Genomic DNA, 13423 nt, shown 5'->3' on the forward strand with positions numbered 1-13423 from the left:
CTCTTTCTGCAACAGCTAGTCGGTTGAAAATTTAATCCTACTCATGTGCATCTCCAAGGTGGTGAAAAGATGATAATCGGAAGGCCTCAAGTAAGGGGCGTAGGGGAGAGGGGTGATTCAAAACGACCCAACCAAATAGTCCAAGAGCGCCTTGGTGGGTAGGGATGTTAGAGGACGTGCTCGTATCTTCATTAACAGCCTGCAGCGGAGCACCGTGTCAAATCTAGAAATATGCTCTTTATCCATAATTCGCATTATACTATGTGAGAAAATGGCAAGCTGAGTTGTGCACGAACGATGCTTTCTAAAACCACGCTGACTTGTGGACATAAGCTTCTCATACTCAAGAAAGATTATTATATTTGAAATGAGAATATGTTAAACGCTTCTGCAGCAAATCGAAGTTTTTGTGGGTCGGTTCTTTTATCCCTTTTTATACTGGAGTCGCCTGTGCTTTTTTGCAGTCGCTTGGGACTTTGTGCTGGGCGAAAGATTCACGTTAAATGCAAGCTAGGTAAGGGGCCAGTGCCATAGAGTACTCTTTCAAAAATCAAATTGGGATTCCACCGGGACCTGGTGACTTATTTGCTTTAAAATCCTTCAGTTGTTTCTCCATGCCAGAAATACTAATTACATGTCGACCATACGGGAAGCTGTCCGATGGCCAAAAGACGGTATGTTTGTACTATTCTCCTATGTGAACGAAGCAAGAAATTTAAAACTTGGGCTTCGTTTTGCTATCTTCAACTGTCGCACTAGACTGATCAACGAGGAACTGAATGTAAGCCTTAGACCCGCTTAGTGATTTCACGTAGGACCGGAATTTTCTCTAATTGGCTGCTAGATCTCTTACTAAGCTGTGACGGTGGTAGTTTTGTATGCTTCTCGCACAGATATTTTCATAGACGCATGGATCATTACGAGCCTCTGAATGTCTTCATTTGTGCATTCTCTTCTGAATTGAGAGTGCAACAGTCTGTTTTCTCAGCATCTTCCGAATTTCGTTATCAAACCGTGGTGAGCCTTTTCCATCCTCTATCCACTTACTATATACATAACTCTCCAGGCCACGATTTATGATCGGCTTAAATTTTGCCCGTAATTCCTCTACGTCCATCTTACTGAAACAAAGTGCTGTCAGCTCACTGTCTAAGTAAGATACTGACGACTGCTGATTTCCTTTATCTGGCAGGAACACTCTCCGAGCCTTCTTGACTGGTTTATTAACCTTCGTACCCATTGTTGCTATAATGACAACATGGGTGCTAATCCCTGTTGTTATACTGACATTGTCGATAAGGTCCGACCTGTTTGCAGCTACAAGATCTAAGATATTTGCATTGAGTGTGGCTGCCGAGGTAGCTGCCCCGCGACTGTTTTAAGAAAACATGTTCAAAAGTATTTCGTATGACTGTCTGCAATGAATCCATAGACACGCCAGTCTAAATTCGGTAGGTTAAGGTCGCCTCCAAGTAGTATTTCATGAGCTGGGTATTTCCACACTACTGACCGTAAACTTTTTGAATGGCTTTAGAATTGTCACAGCGGGAAAAAAACACCCACAAATAACTTGGTTTCACCCACTCCTGTTATACGTGACCTAGTTGATGAGAATATAATTTATATAATGCAAATGTCAATGAAAAAAATTGTAATACAATGAGTGTGGTGAAAATAATTTGTTGTATGTAGAGGGAAGTGATATGCTGTATTTGGATGTGTAATATAGTCTAAGTAGCATGTTTGTTGATAATGGTCTATTTCTACCTATTTCAGATGAGAAGGTCCAGGTACAATCTCGAGCTATTCTCATCTGAAATGGTTTGTGCTAATGTATTTTCACACAGATTATACAGATTAAATACTGATTGATCACTTCATATGTGGAATACATGAATTTTAGCTTATGTTCTTTATATTATTTAAAAAAGCATTAACAACTGTATACCAATAAGATGTGTTTGCTGTTAGATTCAGAAGCATCCGACCCGCCTTATATTTCAAGGCGGTGGTTTATTATGTACTGTTAATGAAATAATTAAATATACGTTATACGTGACCAGATGACTTCACTGCCACGCTCCACTTCGACCTCAACAGAGAGAATATTTTTGTCAAGTGCAATGAACACTCCCCCTCCTATGACCTATAATCTGTCTTTCCGGTACATGTTTCACGGCTCGCTAAATTTCTCATAGCTTTCCACTTCGGATTCCAGCCAGCTCTCGGTCCCAAAAATGATTGGTGCGTGAGGAATTTCCTTGAGGGCAGCAAATTCGGAAACTTTATGATGAATACTTTGACAGTTTGCTGATAAAATTCTGACAGTCGAAGACAGAACGCAAGAACCGGTTAAATCAGTCCAGTTCGGCTACTCCAGGGTTCCCTCTCATATTCCTCGCTCGATCGTCCTGCCATTTCTGCCCCACGTGTCCAGCTGGCCTCGCATGTACACACACACACACACACACACACACACACACACACACACACACACGTGTCAGCACTCGCGTCACTGTACCTCTCGCTGACAGCGAATGCGAAAGTATTTTGTTGAGGCCAACCTACATAGGAAGGAATGATTATCAAATTAAAATGAGAGAAATCAGAGCTCGAACAGAAAGGTTTAGGTGTTGGTTTTTCCCGAGCGCTGTTCGGTAGTGGAATGGTAGGGAGATAGTATGATTGTGCTTCGATGAACCCTCTGCCAAGAACTGAAATGTGAATTGCAGAGTAATCATGTAGACGTAGATGTGTTTTTGGAAGGTTACTGTCAACAGCCGTTAAGCAATGTATAAAATGCACATTTGAACCATCAGCTGTTTTTATTTTACACCCAAACACCTACCGATTTCGGTCTTGAACCATCTTCACGAATGACGGGTTAAAACGGTTTAAGCCGCCATATTGCATTGGTCATTACTTAAAATGTGTGGCGCCATGCCATGAATGTAAATATGTGACAGGGGACTTGAAAAGCAAACATACGAATACTAGATGAATACAGAGCGGTGAAGATGGTCCAAGACCGATAGCGGTAGATGTCTGGGTGTAAAATAAAAACAGCTGACGGTTCAAACATGCATTTTATACGGAAGTGCCTTTAGTCTGAACGCACTGTCACATCTGTCGGATTTCTCGGTGACTCCTTTTTGATGTAACGCTAGCGGGAAATTGCAGGTCTTGTGGCAACTCTATTATAAACGCGACGCTGGGCCGTGACGTCACTCAGCCCGCAGCAGTGTAGAAAGCCGCGCGAACAGAGTTGCGGCCGCAGCAGCACGACTGCATGAGGGCGCTGTCAGCGAGAGGTGCAGTGGCGCGAGTGCTGACACGTGTGTATGTGTGTGTGTGCGTGTGTGTGCGTGCGAGGCCAGCCGGACACATCGGGCCGAACTGGCAGGAGGAGCGAGCGAGGAACATGAGAGGGAACCCTGGAGTACCACCGAACAGCCCAACTGGGACTGACGTAACCGGCCCTCGCCTTCTGCCGTGACTGAATTCCTCGTTATTGAGCCACTTGTTGTATTTTAACGCATTGCTGCCATAACTTTTTAACACTCTGTTTGTAATACAAAATCTCTACCGCACTGTTAAATAAAAGTTTTAAAATTATGGTCACTCACCGAGCACCCAGCCCTGTCACTCCCCTGTAAGTCATAAACATAAAATATAAAAAGAAAATCTTCTTAATGGCTGTAACAATATTTATAAGTTGACTACTTGGTCTTCGGCTTCTTACCCAATAAAGACATTAGCTTCGAGCCGGGCTGTTTCTCACGTCATCGCGAGTCTGAAGCGAACACAGTGAGCAAAACGCGTTTCTTGTCTTAATGTGACGACGATCTCCATATCTACACCTGAATCTACATCCATCCTCAGCAAGCCACCTTGCGGTATGTGGCGTAGGGTGCTTTCTATTCCACTGTCACTTGGTCCCTTTCCTGTTCCAGTGGCGAATGGAAGCAATAAATTTGTTCCAACCGCAAAGAATTCTTCCGGATTGTATGGCCGTGGTCCATGGAACTCTTCTATCCTTGACGTTTCGTCCAAAGCTACGTTGGACATCTTCGGAGGTGCTCCTGGTTGTGCTGAGTCTTGCCGTCTGAGTCGTACGTCGAAGAGCGGCCTGAACACCGTGGAAAGTGGGCGGGGTTTGGATTTCACTTCATAGCAGAGATAAATATAACTATCGATCATAGTACGTCAAAGATAAAAGCTTCTCATCGATTCTATAGAGTCACTGTCCATATATCGCTGAGTTTCGTGACTTCTCCTTTTCTGTCAAAATTATCCCCATGTTTATATAGTTCGATGGCTTCTCTATGTAGCCGTGGATAATAGTTCGTCATAGTACATGAAACTTCAGTTTCCGAAAATTTCAGTACGTGATCACCTGACTGGAGAGCACATTCCGCCACGGCTGACTTGTCTGCTTTCCCTAGTCGGCAAACACTTTTATGTTCCTTCACCCGTGTATTCACACGTCTCTTTGTAGTTCCAATGTAGACCTTGTCATACGTATATGTAATCTTGCGTACACCACTTGCAGACAGAACGGGACGTTTAACCTTAACGGACCGAAGTGCTTGGCCTATTTTCTTAGTAGGTATGAAAATCGGTCGAACGTTATGTTTCCTTAGAATCTTGCCGATTTGATCCGTTACTTTTTTTATGAAGGATCCTATCGTTGTTCTTAGGCCTCCTGTTATTCGGTCGCAAAACTCTATTTATGTCCTTACTAGAGCTCCCATTCTTCGCAGAAGCCTGCTTTAGATGTTTTAACTCGGCGTCCAGGTATTCCGCCGCACAAATCCTTTTAGTTCTGTCCACTAGACTTTTATTTACCACCCTTTTCTGGTATGGATGATGATTGGAATGCAAGTATCTGTCGGTATGTGCAACCTTCCGAAAGACATTGTGTTTCAAGCTGCCATCAGTCTGTCTCATAACAAAGACGTCCAAGAAGGATATTGCATGGTCTTTCTCCATTTGCATGGTAAATTGGATTTTGGTATTTATATTATTTAAATAACAAAAGAATTCCTCTAAAGCATTTTTGCCAAGTGACCGAACCATAAATGTATCATCCACATATCGATACCATCGACATGATTTCTTTTTCGCTTTTTCCAGATCTAATTGTTCGAATTTTTCCATGTAAAAATTGGCGATCGTAGGACTCAATGGGTTACCCATGGCCACACCATCAACCTGCTGATAAAACTCCTCTTCCCACTGGAACTGACTTGAGGTAAGACAGTGTCTGAAAAGAGCAGTCAAATCTGCTGGGAAAACATCCGCTATGTAAACCATAGAAGAGTTCCATAACCCACGGCCACACATCCGGTCGTGAAAGCTTTCATTGTATGAATAAATTGGGAGGCTCTTCTAGGAACTTACGCTCTCGTAACTTCAACAGCAAACCGCACAATGGTGCGGAACGTCTCTCAAAGCGTCTTTCACTGGAGTTGACTGACCATATCCATGAGGCCTTCGTGCGTGTTAAATGAACCTGTAACGAGACGCACTGCTCATCTTTGGATCTTCTGTATTCGCTCTATCGATCCTATCTGGTAAAGTTCCCATACTGACGAGTAATATTCAAATACTGGTCGAAATGAGGCTTTTGAAAACTACCTCCTTTGATGACGGACTACATATGCTTTCTTCCAACGAATCTGTCTGGCGTTTGCCTTTCCTGGGATTAGATTTATGTGGTCGCTCCATTTTAAAGCACTCCGTACCACTTATATCACTACCAGCAATGCGTTCATATCCATGTCGCCAACCACACGGCGAGACAGTCACTTAACAATGGCAGACGATTGCCAGTTTGAACCACTTCACTTTATCTTTTTTTTAAATTTGATTTACCAAGTTGCGTGCAACTTTGCGAGCGAAAGCTTACTCACCATGGAACGACGCGCTACATAATTCACAGATAGCTCATAAACAAACACCGTCGCAACAAGCCTTGAAGGTCCAACGGTGACGACCGGCCGCCGTGTCATCCTCAGCCCTTAGGCGTCACCGGATGCGGATACGGAGGGCATGTGGTCATCACACCGCTCTCCGGCTGTTGTCAGTTTTCGTGACCGGATCCGCTAATCCCCAGCCAAGTAGCTCCTCAGTTGGCCTCATAAGGGCTGAGTGCACTCCGCTTGTCAACACCACACGTCATACATGGACGGTGACCCATCCAAGTGCTAGCCAAGCCCGACAGTGCTTCATTTCGTCGATCTGATGGGAACCAGGCAAGGCCGTTAACATAGACGGCTTGTAAGCACACTGAAAATCAAAAAAAGAATGAAAAATATAAAAATCAAATATTTTTAACAGTACATACAATAAATAATACCGCCCCAGCGCAAGGAGTAAGTCGTAAAGGTGTTTTTCAACTTAGAATTCATAATCTGGCGATTACCACTAAGATATTTCAGTTTTGCTGGAAGCCTGTCCAATTAAACTGCGCACCTTAACCCCAGTTGATTAATTGAGTCCACATTATTCATCACAAATTCCCTGAGGGGATCGCACTCAGAATTCTGTGGTGTTTGAATGACGTTCTGCATGAGGTTCGTCAACTGATACCGCGTACCTTTCTGACTATAATTTTTTCGGCTAAGAATATTATCTGTGAACGCACATAATTGCCACAAATTCTGACGCTGTTAAACAAGACAGAGTGAAAGCGTTCAAAGTAAAGAAGCTATCGCTTTTCACGTTAGAGACATTTGAAATTATTCTTATAGTAAACGTAACAGCAGTTTGCTTCTATGCAATATCCTGAATGTAATACTTCCAAGATGACTCCTAATCCGTCTTAAATTCTAAGAATTTTAAACTGTCGGCCTCACTTTCTTGTTCACGTTGTTTCGATAAAACTTATATTTTGCAACAGTTCTCTATTGGGTACTCTATCCACTGGATTTTGTAGAAGCTAAGTGATCTGCTAAATAATTTATATTTCATTTAACGTCTTTCACATTTATACAATATCGCTTTTCTCAATAGAATCTTTTTCGTCCTCTGTCATGTCAGATGCAGAATCTTGATGAACAGCCGCGCGGAGTGGCCGTGCGGTCAGAGGCGCCATGTCACGGATTGCGCGGGCCTTCCCGCCGGAGGTTCGAGTCCTCGCTCGGGCATGGCTGTGTGTGTTGTTCTTAGCTTAAGTTAGTTTAAGTAGTGTGTAAGTCTAGGGACCGATGACCTCAGCAGTTTCGTCCGTTAGGAATTCACACACATTTGAACATTGTTGGTGAACAGAATGAGATAAAGGGGTACCGACAACTGTCGAGGGTTTGTAGAGAGTGGCTTTAGTATAGCAACACACGTCCGGAAACGCGATCAAAGGAAGCTACGGACCTGCTATGTTGTATGGTTGCTGAGAGGACCAGATTTTCTGACGGACGATGGATGGCTAGCCCAAATCCTCGTAATGGCCCTGACGTGGCGTTAGATGGCGTCGCAGCAACACTATAGTCTTATGTCGATGTGACCGGCATTGACTTCTGTAACTTGGATGCTATCTAGCCTCCTCATACAACATTTCAGACATACTCTTAGATTCGTATTCTCAGTCTGTTTCTCAAGAAACCATCGACATCTACTTGAAGTTTCTATGTTTAATTTACTGGACGTCATATATTATGAAAAACAATGGACTTCGAATAATAGCCTGTGGTATACCGTATTTTCCACTCTATATCAGACCTATTCCCCCGTGGATGGAGTCTGTTAAAACTTTACTGAATATTTAGGTCACGGGACTGGTCTTTAATCAAGTAAGCTCCCACGTAATAATTTCTCCATTTTATTTGGACTGTTGAGCTCCGTGGCCGTGGAAATGATATTTTACTATAAAAATAGAGCGACCAGCCACTTTTTTATGCGTTTTATTTATGTCAATATGTATTTCGGGTTTGCACCCATCTTCAGCTGGCAAATTACATGTATCTTCAGTTTCTACAGTGCAACACTGTCGACAGCAGTTTGGATGCTGCAGCTGGCCTGTGCAAAAGCAACGATCCCAATCATTTACTTCAATTTCTCGAGTTTTGAGTTGCGCACTATCAGTTGTTTATTTTACTTACATTCTCCTCTCCTTGTTTTTTTTCTTGGCGTTTCTTCTTTACGAAGAAGAAGGAAAAAAGTGGCTGGTCGCTGTATTTTACAGTAAAAAAAAAAAAAGCTCCCACGTATTCTTCATTTCTAGGACGAACTACACAACTAAAAACTTATCTTTATACCATGAAATTTAAAACAATGAAAGCCTGAGTGATAAAACGTGCGGGTCAGAGTTTGCATTGTCGAGACGCATTATTCTTGGAAGAGAAGAATAATGTGTATGGCTGATACTTTTAACTAAATTAGTTTTTTCACGTGTGAGTCCGCATGCTCGACACAATTTCTGACTATGTTAAATATCAACTATAGGCTGTCAAATTCTGAATACAAAATGACCTTCAACATTTTACGTGTTGTCTTACATTACTGGCCAATTTCAGCCTGCGGCCATTTTCAAATGACACGCTTATCATTAACGCAACGTCATTTGAAAATGGCCACAAGCCGCGACTGGGTAGTAATGTAAAAAATACGTGTCGGAATAAGGGACATCTTATATCAACAATTTTACAGTCTATAATGGAGATTTAAAATGGTTTTGTCATTCAGAAGTTATAATTAAAGTTTTTATGTCGTATGTTCCATAAAAACACGGGAGAACTGCCGGATGTCAGAAACGTCCTGCCACGATATTTCGGCGCAGAGTCTTCTAGCCGTAGTACAGTGGTAGTCTCCTGAAGATGGGCAGAAGACTCTGCGCCGAAATATCGTGGCAGGACATCCGGCTGTTCTCCCATGTTTTAATGGAACAATCAGTACGCTGGGAAAGCTTTAAACATCGATGTGGTCCGTTTAACCACCGAAAATTCACAGTCGAGCCGGCCGGAGTGGCCGAGCGGTTCTAGCCGCTACAGTCTGGAACCGCGCGACCGCTACGGTCGCAGGTTCGAATCCTGCCTCGGGCATGGACGTGTGTGATGTCCTTAGGTTACTTAGGTTTAAGTAGTTCTAAGTTCTAGGGGACTAAACACCTCAGAAGTTAAGTCCCGTAGTGCACAGAGCCATTTTTCACATTCGATGACATGCATAACATTAAAATGTCACGAATCTTTGCATTCGTACCAATTTGTGTACTGTCAGAGAAGGGAATCGGGAGTGGATTCCGCTATCATTTCGGCAGCAGCGTTGCACTGCTTTGAGATCGGTAAAAAAAAAAAAACTGGAAACGGAAGTGCCTGATCATTGACATCCACTGCGTGAAGACCGAGTGCGTTGAAGGGAGGCAGGGCCAGGCGGAGGTGTCCGCTGCGAGCATGTCGCAGACGCCGATGGAGAACAATGAACCCGGCCGGCTGACCTGCGAGTCTGGCCGCCTCTTGTCCTTTGTTTTTGCAGCCCGCGACCGGCCCGGCGGCCTCTGGACGCTGAGCCGAGCCGTGGCCGGCTGGAGGGCAACGCCACCCTGCTGCCCAACTGTGGGGCAGGCGAGAGGCGCGCGGACCGCCTCATGTGGCCACAGGCTGCCGTGTGCGCGCACTCACGGGGGGCACCGCGCCTGCTCCCAGTCGCGCCATTCCGTCCAGATTTACGGTATATGAAGGGCCTGGCCACAAATGACAGAGAAAGAAGAGAGAACTTCAGGCGGCCAAGCAACTAGAAAAAATGGCCAGGTGCAAGTAGGACTCGTCCTCGAAGGGTTCCGTCCAAACTACATTATGTACACTGGTGAGCCAAAATACACTACTGGCCCTTAATATTGCTACACCACGAAGATGACGCGCTACAGACGCGAAATTTAACCGACAGGAAGAAGATGCTGTGATATGCAAATGATTAGCTTTTCAGAGCATCCACACAGGGCCGGTGGCGACACCTACAATGTGCTGATACGAGGAAAGTTTCCAACCGATTTCTCATACACAAACAGCAGGTGACCGGCGTTGCATGGTGAAACGTTCTTGTGATGCCTCGTGTAAGGAGGAGAAGTGCGTACCATCACGTTTCCGACTTTCATAAAGGACGGACTGTAGCCTATGGCGATTGCGGTTTATCGTATCGCGACATTGCTGCTCGCGTTGTTCGAGATCCAATGACTGTTACCAGGAAATGGAATCGGTGGTTTCAGGAGGGTAATACGGAACGCCGTGCTGGATTCCAACGGCCTCGTATCACTAGCAGTCGAGATGACAGGCATCTTATCCGCATGGCTGTCACGGATCGTGCAGCCACGTCTCGATCCCTGAGTCAACAGATGGAGACGTTTGCGAGGCAACAACCATCTGCACGAACATTTCGACGACGTTTGCAGCAGCATGAACTATCAGCTCGGAGACCGCAGTTGCGGTTACCCTTGACGCTGCATCACAGACAGGAGCGCTTGCCATGGTGTACTCAACCATGAACCTTGGCGCACGAATGGCAAAACGTCATTTCTTCGGATGATTCCAGGTTCTGTTTACGGCATCATGATGGTCGCATCCGTATTCGGCGACATCGCGGTGAACGCACATTGGAAGCGTGTATTCGTCATCGCCATTCTAGCGTATCACCCGGCGTGATGGTATGGGGTGCCACTGGTTACACGTCTCGGTCACCTCTTGTTCGCGGTGCGGCGCTTTGAACAGTGGACGTTACATTTCACATATGTTACGATCCGTGGCTCTACCCTTCATTCGATCCCTACGATACCCTACATTTCAGCAGGATAATGCACGACCGCATATTGCAGGTCCTGTACGGGCCTTTCTGGATACAGAAAATGTTCGACTGCTACAATGACCAGCACATTCTCCAGATCTCTCACCAATTGAAAACGTCTGGTCAATGGTGGCCGAGCAACTGGCTCGTCACAATACGCCAGTCGCTACACTTGATGAACTGTGGTATCGTGTTGAAGTTGCATGGGCAGCTGTACCTCTACACGCCATCCAAGCTCTGTTTGACTCAATACCCAAGCGTACCAAGGCTGTTATTACGGCCAGAGGTGGTTGTTCTGGGTACTGATTTCTCAGGATCTATGCACCCAAATTGCGTGAAAATGTAATCACGTGTCAGTTCTAGTGTAATATATTTGCCCATTGAATACCCGTTTATCGTCTCCATTCCTTCTTGGTGTAGCAATTTTAATGGCCAGCAGTGTATTATGACCACGTGCTCGACAGCTTGTTACCCTCCTTTGGAACTAAATACTGCGTATCACACATCTTGATAGGTTTGTTGGAGGTATGTGGCATTAGTTTTCTACGCACAGATCATGTAATTCACGTAAATAACGGGCCACTGATTCTCGTTGTGGTTATAGCGCCCGATATCGGCCCATATGGGTTCGATAGGATTTACGCCTGGCGAATTCGGTCGCAGAGACATCAAAGTGAGTTCACTGTAATACTCCTCAGATCACTGTAGCATGGTTCTGGCTCCGAGACACGAACAGTTATGTTGCTGAAAGACATCATCGCCGTCGGGGAAGGAGGGATGAGGTGGTCCGCAGCAGTTAACTTGCCTTCGATTACTACCGTGGGTCCCAAGCAAGCGCAGCAGAATGCCTCCCGTAGCTGAATCCTCCTCCCGCAAGCCTGCGTCCTTGTCGCGCTGCGCGTTTCGATCCGCCGTTCACCTCGACAACGGCGTTTGTGGAGACGACCAGAGAACTAACGTATAACCGACACGTTTTCATTGACCGACGGTTGAATCCCGATGGTCACGTGCCCTCTGCAATCGTAATTTACGATGTCGTTGGGTCAACATGTGAACGGGTTGGTTTGTTGCGGCACTCCGTGTCCAACAATGTACGATGAACAGTGTGCTCCTAAGCACTTGTGCGTGTGCCCGCATTGTGCTCTTTTGGAAGAGATGCCACAGCTCACCATCTATCCCACTTTATGGAGCAAACAAGTCTCCAAACGCCACATTTTGTAAAGAGGTTTGGATGTCCAACCATTTAGCGGTTGGTGATAGTTTTACTGCTCTTCTACCTCTTTCCGTAGAGGTCATGACAGTAGCACGTGTGCATTCGACCAGGTTTGCCATTTTCGAGATACTCGTTCAAGGTACTGCACAATAATAATCTGCCCTTTGTCAGAGGCGATTATCTCACTGTGTTTCCCCATTTGTAGCCCATATCTTCGCTAAGGTAATCGCCCGTCCGTGTTTGTTCCGTTTACATATTTTTGTGACTGTGTCACGTGCCCGCAAAGCCACCACGCGGCATCCAACGTCACAGTGGGCGGTGGTCATAATGTTTTGGCTTATCAGTGTATATAGATAGTTTATCCATCCTGAGAATCGAGAATCTCGACAATTAACAGACGTTCACACAGGCAGAAAAGATAAAAAAAATGACAAAAATTAACACTTTTCAGAGTTTTTCCTGTACATTTACTGTAAAACCTTGATTCTTCCCAAATTTCATGATTCTGGAACAACGGGAAGTACCATATAGGTTTGTGATGCGTCAGTTTGTGAATATCAAAATATCTTTCCATAAAATGGCCGTTTTTTCTGAGTGCATTAATTTGGAAGCTTAAATTGTTACACCGTCAAGGGAGCGTAAACCTTAGTATGTAACAATGCATCAACCCATTCCGGAGAAAAGGAGGTCTCAGCAGTCGGCCAGACGGACAGAACAACAAAGTAAGGTTCCGCTTCTGCCAATTGAAGTATGAAACCCTAAAAATAGCCATTAGGGCGAGGGTCGGGCTTGCCATGAGCCATAATGTTAGACTCGTTTCCACGCTGCGGTCGACACAGCGATAGGAGCACAGAACGATTATTTGAAGGTCGTGGGGTTGAGTAGTTGTGCGAAAACGGTCTTTTCTTTATTTTTAATTTTTGTGTTACATTACAGATAAACCGAAATTATGCTCATTATATGGTATTTATTAATATTTTCATAAAAATCATGAAGAGAAAAGGCAAAGGAAAATTTTGGTATTGCAAAAAATTTGAAAGACAACTTACTTACAATTCAAAATTTTCCTTTCGGTTCCCTTGTCGTGCCTTTAAAAAAAAATAATATTCGCCTTGTACTGAGCATTATTTCGGTTTAATTGCAATTTAAGTAACGTAAAAATTGAAAACAAAAAGAAACAAAGTGTTTACACGTAATGACCGGACCCCAAGACCCTCTGTTTACCACTCTGAGCTCTTTCCTCTGCACCAACCACTCACTGGAATCTGCGCTAACGCAAATGGCTCATGTCTTGCCCGACCGCACCAAAACCGCCATTTTTTCTAACCGCGTGGCCATCTGGAGCTCCCAGTCCTGTCACTTTGACTTCTGGTCAAGTCCTGTACACACGATAAGCTTGGAGGAAATGGGCGGTGATGAGTAGGCGCAATTGGTAGTTCC

The 13423-nt window shown here is 44.6% G+C and overlaps 1 protein-coding gene across 5 annotated transcripts in view; it reads left to right on the top strand.

Moving 5' to 3' along the window:
* The window catches only part of LOC126335549 (ankyrin repeat and fibronectin type-III domain-containing protein 1), a 643576-nt gene that overhangs the window by 91576 nt on the left and 538577 nt on the right, over positions 1-13423 (top strand). For 2 of the 5 annotated variants that reach the window (XM_049998941.1, XM_049998944.1), the window contains exon 2: positions 1777-1821. The exons of the other annotated variants lie outside the window; for them this stretch is intronic. The gene's annotated coding sequence lies outside the window, so the exon portion shown is untranslated. The remainder of the gene's footprint in view (positions 1-1776; positions 1822-13423) is intronic. 5 annotated transcript variants of the gene reach the window in all.

This window comes from Schistocerca gregaria, chromosome 2 (assembly GCF_023897955.1).
Source record: "Schistocerca gregaria isolate iqSchGreg1 chromosome 2, iqSchGreg1.2, whole genome shotgun sequence".
Taxonomy (NCBI): domain Eukaryota; kingdom Metazoa; phylum Arthropoda; class Insecta; order Orthoptera; family Acrididae; genus Schistocerca; species Schistocerca gregaria.